We start from the raw sequence: 5,546 nt of genomic DNA, 5'->3' as shown, positions 1-5,546 counted from the left end.
TCAGCGCCAGGAGACAAGCACCAACAAAATAAATTAGACAGCACCGCGTTTAAATCTTTATTAGCAAGGAATTATTAGACCTAAGGAGAAGGGGGAAAAAGAAAAGGACACCTAATGCTGGATTTGGTTGAAATATGAATTACTCAGCCTCCTAATCCCTCTTCACATGGTGTATTTCACAGTTTAAAATGAAATATGACAGATCATTTACGCATTACTAAGATGAGAAAATATTTACAATGGGCTTTTTGTTCTGTTTTCCTGCATAATTCAGATATATTCAGAGAATGCGTTCCTTTCAAAAGTATGCTTTGGCCATTTCTTAAAATATGCAACAAACTGTCTATGTGATACCAACTTTCATCTATTACAACAAAATCATTTTGAACACAAAACAGAGGAAGACTTCCATATGGCTTAGTTATATCCTACCAACAAACCACGTGCTTCACAGATGAAGTAGCTTGGAGATTTGACTGTCTTGTTAGGGGGAAAAAGTATTTAACCCCTTTAGTAACACTGACTAGCAAGATTCCAAAGCAGCTTGAACTGTAAAAGAAACTCAAGCAAACTCACTTTGAAATTTGAAACTGAAGGTACATATCCCTTCAATCTTGAAACACTCAGATTTTCTGACTGAAATTTTAGCATATAAGGAAACAGTTTTCCTTCTTTCAATAGCTTTTACATTTGGACAGTAATTTACTGGGGAGAAAAAAAAAGTCTTGTTTTTCAGTTTTGCATAAGCACATGTATGTGCACATGCATAATAGGCCTTTTACAATTAGTAATCTTCAAAACCCAAAGTATCAGAGGCATTTCCCAAATGCATGCTTAAGCCCCAAGTAAATGCAAGGGGTCAATTTTTTTTTTTGTTGGGCTTTTTTTGTTCCCCCCATGGTGTAACTAAGTTAAATTAGACTGAAACAAACAAAAAACAAACCACAACACAGGGGCACTTTTAATACTGGTTGATTGGGCACTTGTATGCAGTACTTATAGACCAGTAAAAGTGCTCGTTTACCTGTCTGGTGTGTAAGGGGCCCTTTGTCTTGAAGCCTCCTTGGGAACTGCACTCTGAGGCACTGAAGTGATCTGAACTAGTGGAAGAGCGTTTGGAAAGGGTGTCACAACACCAACAAAGGTGTTGGTCCAACGGGAGTTCCTGAATCACATGGTGCTTTTTCACTGAAACTGGAGTGTCGGGTTTGAGATGAAAAGCAGACTGCGGAGAGGCAGATTTGTAATGCTTGGCAAGATCAGGACTGTTAGGCTTAAAGGTTGTTGGTGGTGCTGTGCCCCAATCAAATCTTCCTATACTTTGCTCCTCCAGCTCTGCTGGAAGGCTTATTGTCCCGTTGATAGGTTCATGTACTGCATCATCAGGTTTGGACTCCTCAATGGTCACAAAGTTCAAAAGAGAGCTCTTCGGAGATTTCCTTTTCTTCCTTTTCTTTTTCTTGTTTTGCTTGTTCTCTTGATTGGGAGACATCCACTCAGCACCTTGCTTGCTCCTCTGGGCGGCTTTGAATCTGGATGCATGGCGACAGCGAACAAGAACTGTGACAAATATCACCACTATGACAACCATGGCACCCGCCACAATGGCAATCATGATTGTGAGATAGTCCTCGTTTTGGTAGGGTTGGCTACTGTCCCCTATATTCCTGTCCAAAGGTGTCTCCATAGTCCTGCGTATCAAGTCATAAATATAAGAAGCATTTCCAGCAGTATCATTTACGTACAAAAACACAAGCACAAGAGTATGCAGGGATTTGGGATAACCCAAATCACTTATGTTGACAACTAAGCGATGCAGCCCCACATCATTAGGAGTTGGTTTTTCTTCCAGAGTGATATTACCTGTCACTGGATCAATCCGAAACAAACCCTTATTATTTCCACTTACAATTGTGTATTTAAGCTCAGCGTTCATGCCAGTGTCTATATCCACAGCAAAGACTTCAGCTACCACAGATCCTGGAATTGCTGAGAGTGGCACTAGCTTAAAAGAAGTGTTAGAAGGTGGGTAGATGACAACGGGGCTGTTATCATTAACATCCATCACGTTTTATGGTTACTTTTGCCGTTAAGAAGAGCGAGGAGGTTGCCCTCCATCCACTGCCTTAACATCAAAAGTGTAGGAGCTCTGCTGCTCTCGATCAAAGGAAACATTGGACTTTATAACTCCAGAGTATGGATCCAGCACAAAGTTTTCATTGTCATTCAGGATGGAAAGGGTCACTGCTTTATTTTCCCCAGCATCTGCAATCAGTCACTGTGATCACCCCCACTGTGCTGTACTTGGTAAGTTCTCTGATACAAAAAACTGGAAGTGGTTATGAGTAAATTTGGGACTGTTGTCATTTTCGTCCAACACAGTAACAATTACGGCTGCTTGACTCTGCAAAGGAGGGGTGCCATTGTCTCGTGCTGTAACAGTGAAAATGAAACGCTCCTGCTCTTCTCTGTCAAAAACTCTGGAGGCTGTCAAAACTCCTGTCTTCGATCCAGATCAAAAAAGGAGGCATTAGGGCCAAGCTGATACACAATGTCTGCATTTTTCCCACTGTCTTCATCTGTGGCACTAATAGTTGTTAAGTATAGACCACGCCGGTTGTTTTCAGAAACTGACAGCTCAATTACAGGCTGGCTGAAAATTGGAGGGTTGTCATTTTCATCCTCCAGTTTAACTCTTACCAGGGCAGTCTGGTTCAAACTGGGCTTGCCAGAATCAGAAGCAACAATTTTAAAGCTGAATTCTTTGGTGCCCTCATAGTCCAACAAGGAAGAGGTCTCTAACAAGTACTGGTTGTCGTATAAACTGCCTTCAAGTGGAAGGGGACCTCTCTCTCAATGAAACAGATCACTTTGCCGTTCACATCAGTGTCCTTATCTGAGACTGTAATTAGGGCAATCTTTGTATTGCTGGGATCTTTCTCAGATAAGTACACTGTGCCCATTGATGGGACTTATTATATACCTGAGGTCTATGTTAGGAGGGTTATCATTTACATCAGTGATCATTGATGGTAACAGTGGCCCGGGCTGGTGTAGAGCTACCATCACTAGCCCAACACTGTCACTTTGTGAATAGCAGTCTCTTCTCGATCTAAGGACCTCTGCACTGTAATCAGCCCTGTGGTGTTGTTTAAAGCAAAAAATCTTTTGGTTGCAGGGGCAACTGGGCACCAAAAATGTATCTGATTTCTGCATTGCTTCCTATATCTGCATCAGTAGCATGAAGCTGAATTACAGAGGTGCCTACAGGGCATTCTCTGGTATATGAACCTCTACTTGACTTTCTTTAAACACCGGCCTGTTATCATTGACATCACTTACTGTGACTTGCAGGATGGCTGTGCTGGATTTCTGAGGGGTACCTCCATCCTCCACTTTGATTTTCATCACGTAGGTGTCCTTTTGCTCTCTGTCCAAGTTCTGCTGCACGATTAGCTGAGGCCATTTCTCTCCTTCTGGAGTTTCTACAATATCCAGTCCAAACACACTCTGCCCGTTTAACAACTCATAGTGCTGCACACCGTTGAAACCGTGTCAGGATCTGTTGCTGATGGGATTGGAAAGCGACTGTTGATCAGAGTGTTTTCTGGGATCGAGATATTGATGACAGGGGACGGAAACATAGGTGCGTTGTCATTAGTATCCTTTACAATGATTTTTATTTTGATCAGCCTAAAAAGTCATTGGGGAGAATCACCACTTCAAGTTCAAAGAAACACTCATTTTCTTCTGCATACGAAGCACCAGCACAAAGTTTTTCTCTGTCTATTCTGTTAGATGTTCGTAAAGATTTCCCCAGTGTTACTGGACACTTTGACCAGAGGTGCATCCCCTGCTTTAGACACCAGTCTGTAGGACAGGCTGGCACTGGTCCCCGTGGCAGCATTGATATGAGAAATGTTTCAGGTCCTTTGGTATGTTCCCTATGGGTACGTTTTCAGCAGCTCCTCTCTAATAGTGTAAATAAGTTCTGAGCTATAGCAGAATCCAGTCTCAAACAGGCAATCAAAGCAGCCAACAGGTAAAAATCCCTCAGGTCCATGATAATGATTTTATTCTCTTTGCCCGGATTTTAGGACTTAAAGGTTTCCAAAGAATGATGCGCGATTTGCAAGAGGAAGGCATGCCATGGACTGCAGGATGCATTACATCTCATTTCTTATTTGGAGACAGCACTGTCAACACAACCACACAGAACAGCATTATTGGTTTTTTTATGCATGACAAATCCACAATCTCAGACTAATACTTGTTTTTGCAATGCACACTTGCAGCAGTACATTTCCTACTGCTCCCTTTTAAAAGCAATCCCTCTGGACAAATGCACCAATATCCTGTCTGCTGCATTTGCACAGAGCAAGGATGGAAATGACTACTTGCAGTTTGGAGGGTATCTACTGTTTTGGACACGTACTTTCTGAATAATTTCTTGGCACACCGTGTAATCCATAAATGTGCATTCCCCTCTACCCTCCTCCACCCAGTCATTCGGTGCAAGTGAAAAATCTTCCCGCAATACTTCTGGATTTTAACTGCTATGTCAGTTGCCAAATGTAATTTGTTGTTTGCTTTCACACATATTTTTTAGCTCTTACTAACCAGATTTTTCTCTGCCTCATTGTGTCTCGCATCCCTCTCTATAGCTATCGTATTGGGAAATAACCACCCGGACATGCTGCTTGCTGCAGCAGTCGTCACTGGCTACTTCACATCCCTGTTAACTGATGAGACAATAACAGGACTTACAGTTTCTTGCACTCTCAGCTCAGTGTTTCCCCTCCAGATGTTGGATACTTCTCTTTCTGTTTAATAACCTTAAACTTTATTTGGTTGTTTTTAAACACAGTCTAAATAAGGAGGCTGGAAATTCCAAATGTAACTTAGGAGCAGCCAGCATGCTTACAGAATCGGGGGGGGGGGGGGGGGGGGGGGAGCGGATTATCTTTTCTGTTGATGAGAGGAAGAAAAAGGTGCAGCCTTTCCCCATTGACACTGATCTCCCTTCAGGATGTTATTGGCAGCTGCCACACATAAATACTGCAGACTAATAAAGCACGTTAAGGAATAAAAAAAAAATAAATTAAAAAAAGAAAAAGAGAAAGCGGACAGGACAGACTTCTGCTTGCATGCTCTGCTAACCACGAATTATCTGAGTACAAGGCTGTCAGCACCTACAGCTCGGCGGAACCGGGCAGCCCTTAAGCACTAATCTTATCTGCATTAAGCTGCACGGTAGCTGATGCCCGTGATTACTTCCAGCAGTAGTGATGCAGGTAGGGATGCAGAGACAGCGAGTAGGTGAGATTTTTTGCCACCAACATCAACTGAATCCGAAACACTGATCCTTTCCCTAGATAATATACTGAGAGGTGCCTTTTTCTCTTTCTTTAAATGAAATGCAGTACAGTGTATGGGTAACTTTTCACTTACGTTGGTCGTCTACCCTTTGAGGATCTGCTGCGGCTAAGCAGTGATCTGTTCCAGCAGATACAGCACAATGCATCTGGTTAAACCACCAGTTTTGG

At 42.4% G+C, this 5,546-nt stretch overlaps 1 pseudogene across 1 annotated transcript; it reads right to left on the bottom strand.

Annotated features, from left to right (window-relative positions):
* Positions 1–934: 934 nt before the first annotated feature.
* On the bottom strand, positions 935–4,063 carry LOC117438445 (protocadherin-9-like; annotated as a pseudogene). Its single transcript, XR_004550795.1, has one exon. The product of XR_004550795.1 is annotated as a protocadherin-9-like (transcript).
* Between the last annotated feature and the right edge of the window lie 1,483 nt (positions 4,064–5,546).

The sequence above is a fragment of the Melopsittacus undulatus genome, unplaced genomic scaffold (genome assembly GCF_012275295.1).
Source record: "Melopsittacus undulatus isolate bMelUnd1 unplaced genomic scaffold, bMelUnd1.mat.Z mat_scaffold_326_arrow_ctg1, whole genome shotgun sequence".
Lineage (NCBI taxonomy): Eukaryota > Metazoa > Chordata > Aves > Psittaciformes > Psittaculidae > Melopsittacus > Melopsittacus undulatus.
Note: the sequence above shows the minus strand (reverse complement) of the source record. Positions and strands in the feature narration are given on the sequence as shown.